The sequence below is a fragment of the Camelus ferus genome, chromosome 2, assembly GCF_009834535.1.
Source record: "Camelus ferus isolate YT-003-E chromosome 2, BCGSAC_Cfer_1.0, whole genome shotgun sequence".
Lineage (NCBI taxonomy): Eukaryota > Metazoa > Chordata > Mammalia > Artiodactyla > Camelidae > Camelus > Camelus ferus.
The window spans coordinates 87,812,007-87,826,288 of record NC_045697.1 but is presented as its reverse complement, the minus strand read 5'-3'; the positions used below and the strand labels follow the sequence as shown (position 1 = coordinate 87,826,288).

Here is a 14,282-nt window from a genome sequence, read left to right as displayed (position 1 = left end):
TGATTTTGTTAAGGATTTTTATGAAGGAGGTTGGTCTACAATTTTCTTTCCTTGCAATGTATTTGTTAGATATCACAGTTATGCTGCCCTCATAAAACAAATATGGAAGTGTGCTTTATCTATTTTTGGGGAAAAAATTAGGTGAGATTGGCATTATGTCTTCCTTAAATTTGAGAGAACTCACCATGAAAACCATCTGGGCCTAAAATTTTCTTTATGTGGAAGTTTCTGATGTATAATTCAATTTTTCTGATGAATGTAAGGCATTTATATTTCCTGTCTCACCTGGAATCAGATCTGTGTCTTGTGTGTCAGTCAGTTGTGTGTTTTTAAGGACTTTGTCAATTTCATCTATAGTGCTAAATTCATTCATATGAAGTTTTTCATAAGGTCTGAAACCATTTTGGTTTCTGTAATATCTGGAGTAATCTATTTTTCAATCCTAATACCAGAAGTTTGTGATTTCTCTCTCCTTTATCTTCATCAATGTTGCTAGAGTTTATTATACCTTTTAAAAAAAACCCAACTCCTAGTTTTGCAAAAATTTTTGATTATGTCTCTTTTCTATTTCTTTGATTTCTGCTCTTATTATTTCTTCCAACTATGAATTTAATTTTACCTTTTTCTAAATTCTTAAAATAGTCTTATGATAATATTAAGGTATTCGCAATGGCTTCTTAAGGTGGAAAATTAGATCATTAATATTAAGCCTCTCTTTCTTTCTAATATAAGCATTTAAAGGTATAAATTTCCCTCTGAGTACTGTATTAGCTGCGTGCCACCAATTTTGATAAGTTGTATGTTCATCTCATTTAGTTTAAAATATTTTCTAATTAATGATTTCTTCTATGATCTATGGGTTATTCAGAAATTGATTAATTTTCAAATATTGGAACTTTTCTAGAAATCTTACTGATTTCCAATTTAATTCCATATAGTCACAGAATATAATTAATTACCAGTGCTGCCTAGTCCTTTGAACTTCATTGAGACTTATTTTATTACCCAGTGTGATCTATGCTGGTTCATAGTTCAGGTGCACTTTTAAAGAATGTGGATTCTGTACTTGTATTATATGTTCTGTAAATGTCTATGAAGTAAAATGATTGATGGTTATTTTTATATGTTAACTTGATTGGGCTAAGGAATGCCCAAGTACCTGGTAAAACATTAATTCTGGGTGTGTCTGTGAAGATGTCTCAGGAAGAGGTTAGCCCTGAATCAGTAGACTGAGTAAAGAAAATCATCCTCACCAATACAGATGGGCATCATCCAATCCTTTCGGAATCTGAATAGAACAAAAAGGTGGAGGAAAGGTGAACTTGTTCTCTCTGTTTGAGCTGAGATAACCTTCTCTCCTGCCCTCAAATATCTGGGCTCCTGGTTTTCAGGCTTTCTGTCTCAGACAGGAACTTACACCATCAGCCACCATCACCCCCAACTTCCCTCTTACCCATTCTCAGGCCTTTGTACTTGGGCGAATTACACGACCAGCTTTATTAGTTCTTTGGCTTGTGATAGCAGATCATGGGACTTCCTGATCTCTGTAACGATATGAGCCAATTCCTGTAATGAATAACCTATTGGTTCTGCTTTTCTGGAGAACCCTGACTAATTAAATAGTATTATTTATATTTTCTCTTTTCTTAACTGTGATTATTTTTGCTTAATTATTATAATTACTGGGACAGATGTGTTACATTTTCCAAATGCAGTTGTGGTTTTTGCCTCTCTCTCTCTTTTTATCTATCAGTTACTGCTTTATTTTTGTCAAAACTCAGTTTTTAAGCATATACACATTGAAATTAATTCCTCCTGATGTATTCACCCTTGTGACTATTATAGAGCAATTCAGCTGTATTTTAAATAGTACTTGCATGATATATAATTTTTCATCCTTTATACTTTCAAGCTTTTTGTGCTTTTTTAGTTAAAATGCATCTTTTAGTGACAGCATTTAGTTGGATCTTGCTGCTTTATACAAATCAACACTGTCTTTTAATTGGAAAACATAGGCCATTTACCTTTAATGCAACTATTGATATGGTTAGATTTAGGTCTGCCATTTTGTGCCTTTTCTCATATGATTTTGTTGTTGTTGCTTATCCATTTCTTCTTTCCTGTCTTCTTTTGAGTTAATCAGTTTTAGTATTCCATTTTTATTTCTTTCCTGGCTCTTCAATATATTTCCTTGCAATTTTTTAGTGGTTGCTCTAGGAATTACAGTATCTATCTTTAAGTTATTACAAACTATGTAAAGTCAATATTGAACTACTTCATATAAAGTATATAGAAACCTTGTAACAGTGTCATTCAATTTACCACCCCATATTCTCTGTGCTGTTTTTGGATATATATACAAACAGAGCTATATCTATATATAGCTATGTCTATAGTGATAGGTAGATACAGATACATATCCAAAATTAATTTAATTTTGGTTTTATATCATCATACATCTTTTAAAGCAGTAGTACTCCACCAAGGGCAATTTTGCCTCCCAGGAGACATTTAGCAATACCTAGAGATAGTTTTTATTTTCGCAACTGTGAGGGGAATGCTGCTGACAACTAGTGGACAGAGGCCAAGGATGCTGCTGAAAGTCTTACACTGTGCAGGACAATCCCTCCATACAAAGAATTATCCATTTATATATATATATATATATAAATTATCCATTTATATTCACACTTAAAGTGTTAAACTTTCTAGGATCATACGAGGTACTTATTAGCTGATGATCAATCACTGAGTTTGCTGAGTGATTTAATTGTGTTGTGTGGTTCCACATGAGAAATTCAAAGACAACTAGAAAGAAACCAGAGTTCCATACAAGGGAATCTCAATAGTCTATCAACTGTCTTCTTTCTCCTCTCTCTCTCCTGGTGTGAAAATACCATCCGAGTAATCATTGTTAGGTTATCTTCATTTAGGAGGAGTAAAGGAGGAAGGCACACACAAAAATCTAGCAAATTATGCTTGCATATTAAGTAAATCTTAATAAATTAAACCCTTTTGTACACAATTATTACACATTTCTGAAAGTACAATGTGTACTTCCTTTTTCAATTGATACCTATCAGTTTTATTAGACACACTGATAAAATGATAATGAACTCAATTTTGGCAAAGAGCACAGGATTTCAAATAAGACCTGGATGTGAATCTCTGGATCTGTCACTTCCCAAATTCACGGTACTGTCCTACCAGCTCTCTTCCAAGCCTCTTATTATCTTTTTTTTCTTCTCTGTAAAATGGAGATAGTATCGATCTCATAAGGTGGTTGAGAAACATCTTGTACCTAGTCTAGCATAAAAGAAAGAATTTAGCCAGTCCAAGGCTTTGTTCTAGCTTGGGAATCTGGTTTGTCGGCCCTGTGACTTGGCTCCTGTGCATAAAGATACATCCCTAGGAAATTGCAGTCTGTGCTGAGCTATCTACTACAGGCAATTGAACCCGTGCCCCTGGAGACACAGATCAGCACTACTGAGATAAGGTCCAGTTGCATTCTGTCACAGATCACTCATTTCAATTAAACCTACAGTGAGCAGGGGCAATGGTGAAGGGTGGCCACTGCATCTTTCCCCATGTTCCCAGGGAAATGCACTGAGTTCAGTCCTGGAAGTAGTTGGATAAACTGCAACTTGCAGCAAGTCAACTCCTTATCGAGATGTCACCAAGTCCTGCAGCTCACACACCTTCTGAATTGCTCAAGGAAGGTTTGGTTTACTGGGCATTCCGAAATTCAAACAGGAACAAAGGCTTTTGGTCCAGGCAGTAAGCCCTCTATTTTACAGACAGCCTCAAAATTGGCAGCAGTTCTAAAGTCACTTTCACACCAGCTCCAAAGGCTGACTGGAGGGGCCTTCTCTAGTCCTGGGAGAACCATCAAATCGAAACACACTTGCACACACAAGCACATGCGCTCAAACAAATGGCATATCTTCCACTTCGTACCTTGCTGGCCACAGCTGCCGTCCCGACAGGGTATTCAATCACGCAAATGTCTTCTGTTTGAAGGCTGTTTCCACCTCCAGTCAGGCAGGTTGTTTTTAGCACATCTGACAAAATAGGCCAGATCTGCACAGCAACCTTTGAGAGGAAGTGCAACAAAAGACATCCAGCTGTGCCGAATTAAAAGGTCTTCATTCATCACCTTCCATCAGTCAAAAAGCAAAAGGAGGCTGACGTTATTTGTAAGAAATTTAAGGGTGTTATTATTCACCTGTAATTAAAAAGAATGGTTTGATTTGGCTTACAGCCTGGAGGAGAATGAATGCTTTTATTTTGCCAGGTTATGAATTTTTCCAAGTCATGAATAGGCTCTGAAAATGAGGCAATGAGACGGAGGAACTTCATAAAGTAGAATTTTCCTCAACCTGTATTCATTTGTTTTTTTTAAATTCAGTGTTTCTTTACCTTTGCTCTTCTGCTTTGGAGAAGTGCTCCCAGAGAATAGAAATCAAGTGTATTTTGAGCCCATCAACATGAAAAAGTCCATGTAGAAGGTTTTAGATGTGCCAAGAAGACCAAATCTGAGGATATTTATTACAGATGCATGAAGTTACTTTTCTCAGATACACTATTCAGAAAGAGTGGACAAGTAAGGATTTCTGTGGTATACGGTGAAAAAATACACACAGTAACAAAACTAGAGATAGTCTTTAAATATTTGTATGCAGCCAGAGTCCTGGAAGATGGATGTAAGGATTTGCCAAGCAATTTTTTAAAGTAAGTTCTTCTTCGACCATGCTTTTTATTCCTGGAAGTGTTTAAGGCAACTGGCAGACACATTAAAACACAGTGTTAATATTAATTGAATGAGAAAAAGGAAAAGCAAAGTAGGAAATAACAGATGAAGCTGAGATTGAGATATTTGTGCCAAATAAGTGTTTATCAAGTCCCTATGTAAGCCACCCATGCAGCTCTGAGTCTTCCAGCAGCCAGTGCAGAGAGGGATCTAAGATCAGTTGCCTGGTGTGTAATGCCTACAAGATTAAAATAGGAGAGGCACACGTATTTCTCAAGCATGCTAATTAGCATGGTCTGACAGGCCGAGGCTTTGGAGGCTGAGGAATAGTTCCCAAAACTGTGTACTGGGAAAGTTAGAAATTTTCAGTAGCAATTACGACTTTTTTTTTTGTATTTTCAGAGTATTCATGTTTTTATTCTGATATCAGTAAATCCAAAAACAAAATTTTCTTTAGGATTGGCAAAGTTGCTGTTGGAAATTAATAGAGTAGGTGGCCTGGAGGCAGTTCTTGGCCAACAGGAACAGCATGTGGGGACAGTGTCAGGCAAGGGCTTGGTAGACCAGTAATTTGGGGTTTTACTGCATCCCATCACTCTGAGCAATGTACACTGAAGTGCAGGGAGGGAAAGGATGGGGCCACTGAAATTGAAGCTGCTTGGACGCCCTGTTTAATATTTGGTATTTTGAAAACACTTTACACTTGCCAGTAAGTAAATCCAGATGGGATTCAAATCAGTTTAGCCAGTATTATTATCCTGGCTCGCTGATGTGGAGAGTCAGGTCTGACTGATTTGCCCAAGGACTTTCAGTTCCTACAGAGCCACCATACAGCCTTTTACCACTTCCTGTACATCCAGTGAGCCAAAGAGAGTCCTGGAAGAAAACAGAGACTCATATTTCCTGTTCTTGGCTCAGCCCAGCAGGTCAAAGAAGCTTCTAAACAAAGGGAAAATGTTTATCCTTATAACTTGGCTGGTTTCTTTTTCAGTGATTTCTTACAAACCTGCCCATGGCCAGTTTTTTTCAGACCTACTGCCTAATTTCTATTAGGCCATTTTTATTAGTCTCAGGTTATTTTTCTGAATAGTTATGAATAACAACTTTTCCCAATTTACCTGTAAGGAAGAGAGCTGTGTGAGAATCTGGAACTGAGAATAGAACATACATTAAGTTTGTATAGATGCATCCTCATTTCTAAGCAAAACCAAAATTGTTAAAATTTTCTGCTATATCCAAGTTGGACATTATACATTTATTCAGTGAAGTAAGTTTCCCAAACTTTCCTGATGAGGAAAATCATCTCATTCAGGCTGATTGTTAAAAAAACAAACAAACAAACAAACCAAAAAAAACCAGATTCCCCAGCCCCACTCAGACTTGGCTGAATAAGAATCTTTCAGAAAGATCTAGTATGGGAAATTATGCCATCAAAGGCTCTGGACCCTCATGAATCCTGAATTCAAATCTCATTTCTTCCACTTAATAGCTGTGTGACCTTGGGCAATTAGCTTACCTTCTCTGTCCTTCTGTTTCTTCATAGTGAAACGTGAAATGATGATTTACTACTTGAAAAACTCCAGATTTAAAGGCAATTTAGTAAAGAAGGACCCAGCAAAGAAAATGTAGGAGGAGCCCAAGATAGTTTTGGAATCAGTCTATTTCTTAAAAATTGAGTAGTGTTAAGAAAAACTGCCTTCCTTCCAGTTAGATTCATTTCAGTCCTAAGAATGAGACTGTAATTTTCCAAAGAAGGATGCATTCTCAGCCTACTTGTAGATATCTAGAAGGAAGCGACCATCAATACTGATCACACCAAAACTTGAGTACAATTTAGAAAGTATGAAATAAATAAGCCACTCTAGCATTTTATACTCTCCATGATTCCACATATTTCCAATCTTAAATCCAAATATTAACCTAACAGCAGGACTTTACGAAATGTTTTAAGAATCTCATTTCTAAGTAGCTCACCAAATATCAGAAAAGATATCATTTGTTCCCCATGAAAAGAATCTTCTACTCAAATGAACTACAAAATGATCTTAAGTTAAAACTGTCACAGAAATGACGTGCTCAAGAAGTCGGAGGCAGGCTCTTGATCAGATGACTAATCAGTGGGAACACTGGGGAAACGTATCAAAATGAATAATAGAGCCAAAATACATAAATAACGCCTGCCTTTCTTAACACTTCGCTGAAGCTGGTTGTTGACAAGCCAGATGGCAGAGGTCATTAGTGCCTTTTGGCTCTGGTGTCCCTGCTGAGGAAACTCAGGACTGGAAACTCCGGACTGGAATAGGACCACCATTGTTAGGGCCCCTCAAAGCACAGTACACTAAAAGGCCCCTCTGGTAGCCGGGGAACAATGCCTTAAAATTCTTTTGTTATTCTGCAATGCCTCAAAATTCATTAAGCCTCATCCTCTTTCACCCAAAGGCACTTTGGGTACTTAATTAAGTTATTGTTTGCAGATGTGGGATAAATTCAGTCACATCACAAAAGAAACAAATTCAGTTCCAAATGTTAACACACACCTCCCTCTAAATGGTAAATCAAGATTCAAGTTGTGTCTGGAAACAGTAATGTAACAGTCGGTCTCTTTCTGAATAAAGGGGCCAAAAGAATATTTTTTTAAAGGGGGAATCTATAAGCTGTTAATCTTATTTTGCATCTTGCTTACCCAAATCTGATGATTTATGTTTAATGTTTAAAAACAGTTAATGCTCTCACGTAATTACTGACAGAGTATTGGTCATTTTAGGTGAAAGAAAGTTTAATACTAAAGATAAAACATGTGATCAGGGCTCTCTTGCTTCTATCTTCATGAAGTCTGTCCCCTAAAAGCAAGCAAGCCCTACTCCATGGAATGTCCTCCAGAAGCTCCAGTGGTCAATGAAGATTTTGCTGCTAGAAAGCTCTAAAATGGATTGAATCACGAAATTATGATAAAGGTTCTTACTCCTTTTATCGAGTTAGTAACAAAATCTATCACCCTTATTTGAGAGAAGTCATTCCTTGGGTCTTGAAAAATCTCATGACATGATTAGAGCTCATGTAAGTTACAAATCCAGAGCAATATGGGACCTTGGAATAGGAAGTGATTCTTGGGTCCACATAGGTCTCCTGAATCCCAGGTTATTCTTTCCCTGTTCCCTCTCTTGGCTCCAAAGGCAAGTCAAACCAACAGCAAACAGTGCCTCCTGCCTAGAGCTGGCACTAAAAGTGTCCCACAGACATTATTGAAAAACATGGCAAACACAGCCTGCAGTGGCTCTGCCCCTTAATTTCTGTACATGAAATCTCTCTTTATATATCCCATGCCTTGTCATCAAGAGTCATAGACACAGCATTTGAAACCAAGTTTATGTCCTGGCTGAGGTCTCCATGGTCCTTGAGTATTTTCTCAGGCTATCCCGGCCCACTCAGCCAATGTTTTGTGTGCTCAAGATCTAAAAACCCACCTATGTTTGCAGAGTCTTGTGCCTTTACTGACATCTGCTCCTTCACTTAAGGCCACCACCTTTATAGACATTGAGGTAAAATTTGCCTATGAAAAAGTATCACTTACCATAAGCTGCAGTGATATTTCAGAGGAAAATCTCACAAGGCTTATGCCTAAATCCTAAAGCCACCTGAAGACCCAGCCACACTCCACAATAGGCCACGGTACACTCTCCAAACTTGCTCAGAGTCTCCTACTAAAATCCAAGGCCCAAAGCCTCACCTACCCTGTGTCTCTTCATATGTGTTTTTGTCTGAACATAACATACCTTGTCTTCTGTTACACAAAGTTCCCAGTGCCAAGGTGGGGGAGAGGGGGAAGGTGGCCTGACAGAGGGCATCCTTCTCATCCACCAAGATTCTGTGCCTTTGGTGAAATAAGACAAAGGAGTCGGCTGAGGAAGCCTAAACTCTCATCTTATGCATGTTAAGCTGGAGGAGGTGACTTGGTGAGGCAACCTGACTGCTTTGGTCTTGGAAAACTTACCCAAGGGAGATTTTGAAATTTGCAGAGCAAACAGACTTACCCAGGTCATTGCCTCTCTCTGGACTGGGTGGAGAGAAAAGGAGAAATAAGATACCAGGCCCTCACTCACAAGAATCTAATAGATCGGCCCCATTCCACCAAGAAACAGTGCACCAGTGACAGATACCTGACAATCAAATAAACCCTTTCACTTCCCTGGGAGGAGTAGAGTTGGGCTAAGGGACTAACGGATGCTCTTCCAAAGGGATGGAAACATTAGCATCAGAGTGTAGTGTTTCTACGCAAATTCTTACAACACATAAAAACAGTACTTTTGATTAATTAGAAAATTAGTTCTGTAATGTATTGTATTTTTGCTTTTTCCAGAGCATCTAAGAAGCTTACAGCTAAGCGTATTTGCTCAAGTATAATAGTTTGCTCTAGCTATTTGTACTTAAATACAAATAATGCATCAAAAAATAAATTCAGAATCATTCCTTTGCTTTATAAAATTTAAGCCTTCCATATTTCAGGGAATTATAAGACTTGTTTACTCTGAGTTAGCAATCAAATGTGATTTACCATGATGGCATATTGCAGGAAAATCCTTCAGGAACATAAGTATTTTGTCAATACAATGTAGCCCACTGATTTTACAAAAATACTATTGATAACTGCTAAAAATAAATAGGTGCATACTTTTTTTTTGAAATTTAGGCTTTGTGTTGTCATTCATCAGGGCTACAGATATAAAGAAAGTAGGAAGGGATGATCAATAGCCATGAGTTAAAAGCTAAATCAGTTTCAAAAGTGTTTTCTGGTGTGAAATATCAGCAAAACTTCTTCAGAAATTATTAAAAAAAAAAAAAAAAACACAGGTGAATTAAAGATACAAAGGACCTCCTTCACTGTAGGTCAGGGTTTTTACATAGCAATAAGCTCATTCCCTTCTGAGAATGACTGGAAATTATTTGACTAAAATCAGTGATAAAAAGAGAAGGAATGAGAAGGAAATAGTCTTGAAATAAGTATATTTTATTTAAGTCCTTTGTGTTGGCCAAATGTCAGTGTAGATAGCAATATTTAGTCTCTCTAAGATTCTTCACAGTTTGATCCACTGACACCATGGTTTTCTTAATTTCCTGACCAGCGGCATTGCGTGTGATCGCTCTGCATGGCCAACAGCTGGTGCCTTTAACCCAGCAGATGTTTTTGTGTCTCAGTTGTAATCATCATACAGACAGGGTCCAGGATTTTGTTTTCCTTCACACCCTTCTCCCACATGCAGAAACTTCCTTCAGAAGACAAAGGGAGTGTGCATAAAAACACACCACAGGGTGTGGATGAGTTTAATAAACTCAGTCTCTGGTGTATAAAGGGCCTAACTCTTTCCTACCAGAGTGGGATTATACAACATCTATTGAAGTAATTTGAAATGGTTCCTATAAGACCAAAACTCACAGCCAACGAAATCACATAATCACAGAATATTGAACTTGGATGGGACCAGTATAGTGTGTGTCAAAAATGAATAATATATGGGCACTTTTAAAGGAAAAAGTTATTTAAGTTCACACTCCACCCCCCATGTTGATTTAAACTATTTTTGTTATAATGGAACTTAAATATGTGCATAAAGAATGTGTACACCATAAAGCAATGTAAGAACTTCTCGTGCCTTTGGTTTCTTCAACTTCTGACTGGGACAGAGACTATCATGCCACTTACTATAAGTAGTAATGATCTTTCAAGGTGAGAGTTATGCCAAGGTGTCAGCATGCCCACCACAGCTCAATCAACTGGACCCTCGTGCTACAGGGTCTCTTGTCCTCCAACGGACCAGCCTGATTGTTCACATAGTGCAGTTTTAAGCCCAGTGAGAGGTATCCCCAATAGACAAATGCTTTTTAAGCCTCTATTTGCTCATGTCCCATTGACCAAAGCTGGTCACAAGGCCAGTCCACATTCAACAGAGTGAAGAAAGGCTCCACTTCTTATTGGGAAGACTTGCATATATTGTCACTATTTTGCTATTTACCACACCCACAATATTTCTCTACCCATGTTCTTTCAATTTAACACTTAAATATCTCTCAAATTCATCCATTTCATTCTTCAGGGAGATTCCTTAGAATAAACTACCATCATCTCCCATAGGACTACTGTGGCAGCTTTCTGACTGGACTCCCTTTAACCACACTTACTGCCGTAACAAGAATGCCACTAAACAATTTTATTTTAAAGTATAGATATTATTAAAACCTTTGAAAGGCTTTCAATTATGTAAGGATAAAAACTCAAGTCCTTATTATGGCCCATAAGGCCCTCCATGGTCTAGTTCACACACCTCAAATATATATGGCTTCCCATAAGAGTGAGCGAAAACATGTACAGTAACCGGAGGGTGGGTGACTAGATGCCTGATCTGGTCTGAAAAGGTCTCTCAAGAAAGGAAATTCAGGCTAAGGTTTGAAAGATCTATAAAAGGTGACTGGAATGAGTTGGGGAGAGGGGATGAATATTTATATCAGTGGCAATTTCACATCTATTTCTATGATTTGTTATTGTTTGAAGGCTGAGATCACATCTGTTTTTAACACCATTAAATTCCTGGTGCCTATCAAAGTGACAGGCAAATGCTTTAGGTAGTAAAAAACTTTAAGACAACAAGATTACATTTTGGATACCTAAGCAAAGAGTAAAATTTTAGATTTACATGAACATCACAATATTTTAGAATCATACTTCATTAATGTTTGAAACCATTATGTTTAAGACATATGACATGTGTTTCTGGGACTGATAACGGAAATGAGGAAATTTGGGTTCTAGGACTAATGCAGCCATTGCTCATCAGTTAAACATTCTTGGTCTCAGTTTCCTTACAGAAAGTGAGAAAGTCTGTGAACATGGCATCTAAATTTTTTTCCAACATTCTAACATTATGTGATGCTGATTCTGAGATTTAAAAATAAGCAGAAAATCTTAGCATAGGTATAAGCTCCAGTCAGAAGTGAGCACATCATACATTTGCTTATCTTAATTTGTTTTATATTTATAATGTGTCTTCAATTTAAGTAGCCAGAGAATATAATTATACATAAAGATCAAATTGCTCAAAATGTTAAATATAGACTTTTTTCAAAACCTAGACAAAATAAAAAATAAAGCATAGAATAAGCATACAATATGTAAACAATAGAATGAAATAAAATTAAATAGTAATTCTCTCAGCAGCTAATAGATTAACTCCCCTAAATTTGTGAACTACTTAGATGCCTCACATTCAGAAACAGGCTGAATTTCAACAGATTTTAACACATGGGACCTGCTAATGAAGCATCTGGAAAAATCCTAAAATCAAAACACGCACTTCAGCAGGACAATTTCAAAAGAGTATAACCCAGAGGCTATGTCCCCCAAGCTGAGTGTGGCAGGAAATAGTTGGGCCCCCGCACGTCAGGGCAAAATTTCTGCAGCACTTCTCAATAGGACATTTAAAAAGAGAAAAGCAAATAGGCAACACAGCAGTAGGTATTTTTTTTTAATACATTTCAGATTTTACTCAAACAAAAACAACATGTGGGGTTCTGAAGTAATTCTCTAATGAATCAAATAAGAGATTTTGAACCTCTTGATACCCAAAGTAATGGGTTTTATTCTCATGAGTCTGTGAGACTTCTGGGGTAAGCTCTAGTTTATTAAGGAATGTACCTGACTTAGGGCATCAGAAAAGCAGAGTTCAAGGTCAGCTATATCATGTGACCTTAGTTTCTCAATCTGACATGTAAATAGAAATAGGTGGTAAAAGAATAGACTCTGGAGGCTGCTTGGTTTTTAATCCCAACTCTCCCTGAGAAAAAAATGTATTCAATAATTTTGCATTTGATAAATGAAGTGTCATGTATTTTGTAGCCTAGCCACTAAAGAATAAAAAGTTATAAATTCCAACTAGAGGATAGAAAAAATGCTGTAACAAGAAATAACACTATCACAAAAGCAAGCAGAAAAAAATAAGAAAAAGCAATCTACAACAGGTTGTATAAGTAGCACAAAAAAGATGGTAAAATATAGTATCAGTAATTATATTAAATATAAATGAGCCATATGCTATAATTAAAAGGCAAAGACAAGATAAATTAAAATGCAAAAATCAAATAAACACCTTTAATTAATGATGCATATTAAGAATAGAGATGCATAAAGAATAAAAATTTCAAAGTTTGAAATAGATATACCTTGTAAATATTAATCCCCCTCAAAAATGAGACTATACAGCAATATTAGGGAGAGAAAAAAGATGTCACAGCAAAAAATCATTACTGTATTTCAACAGGGTCACTTCAAAATGAGAAAAGATGTCTATTACAGATCACCAAGAGGTTATAAAAAGTTTTTTGAGGTTAGAAAATTTTGAACTTTACTGTATGTAATAAAAACAAATATTGATAAAACTAGAAGAATAAAAATACAAATCAAAAGTCAGAGTAGGAGATTTAACAAGCTTTTCCTTATAAGGATATAATAAAAAGAAAAAATGATATAGAAAAATCAAACAGCTTTTTTAAAAATTTTATCTAGTAGATTTTTATAGAATATTCCATTCAACAACCTTAGAATACATGTTCTTTTGCAATATGCACACTTATAAAAACTGACCATATCCTGAGTTAGAAAGTATGTTCAACAAATTTCGAAGAATTTAAATTACACAAGCCATTTTCTATGATTAGAATTTAGAAATCAATGAAAACAAATAAACAAACCTAGACATATTCCTAATGTTGGAAATTAGGAAATGCATTTCCTTTTTAACTCGTCCTAAAATGTGTATTAAAATTAGAAAAATTTTGAACTGAAATACTAGCCAGCCTAAGGGATGCACCCAAAGCAGGACTTAAAGAAAAACTGATAGCTTACTATATATTTAAAAAAAAAACAATAGAATGAAAATTATTAAAATAATTATCCATCTCAGTGAGGTAGAAAAGGCCAGTGTAACAAATGCAAATAAATAAATAAGAAGGAAAAATAATAAAGAAGTAAAAAGCAAAGCTAATGAAATAGAAAATAAGCATGCTCTAGAAAGGGTCAACAAAGCCAAAAGTTGATTTTTAAAAATAAGTTATAAAATTGACAAACTTCTGATAAAATTGATCAAGTGAAACAGAGAAGGCACAAAACAATAATAGTAATGTAAAAATGAACATCATTATTATTGATGTACACATTAAAGAGATGAGATGATATTATGAATAAATTCATGTCCAAAAAAGTGGAAAATTTCAACAAAATAAACTAAACCCTAAAAAATATATATAACTTACCAAATGGACTCATGAAGAAACAAAAAACCAGAATGTCCATTTTAAAAATTGGATAACAGTCACAAATCTTCCCATAAATTAAATTCCAGGTCCAGCTGGGTTCAACAGCAAGTTTTACCAAACATACAAGGATCAGCTAATTCCAATATTACACAAATACTTCCAGAGAACAGAAACAGAAGGATATTCCCCAAATTATTTTATTTAACAAATCTGAAAAGGAAGTTAGGAGAAA

At 36.1% G+C, this 14,282-nt stretch overlaps 2 long non-coding RNA genes across 2 annotated transcripts in view; one reads left to right on the top strand and one right to left on the bottom strand.

Annotated features, from left to right (window-relative positions):
• The window catches only part of LOC116658276, a 39,130-nt gene extending 35,074 nt beyond the window's left edge, over positions 1-4,056 (bottom strand). The window contains exons 1-2 of the long non-coding RNA XR_004313583.1: positions 3,958-4,056; positions 1,454-1,544 (exon numbers count right to left, since the gene is read on the bottom strand). This is a non-coding gene — a long non-coding RNA (uncharacterized LOC116658276). The remainder of the gene's footprint in view (positions 1-1,453; positions 1,545-3,957) is intronic.
• The window catches only part of LOC116658274, a 182,016-nt gene that overhangs the window by 60,908 nt on the left and 106,826 nt on the right, over positions 1-14,282 (top strand). The window lies entirely within an intron of this gene.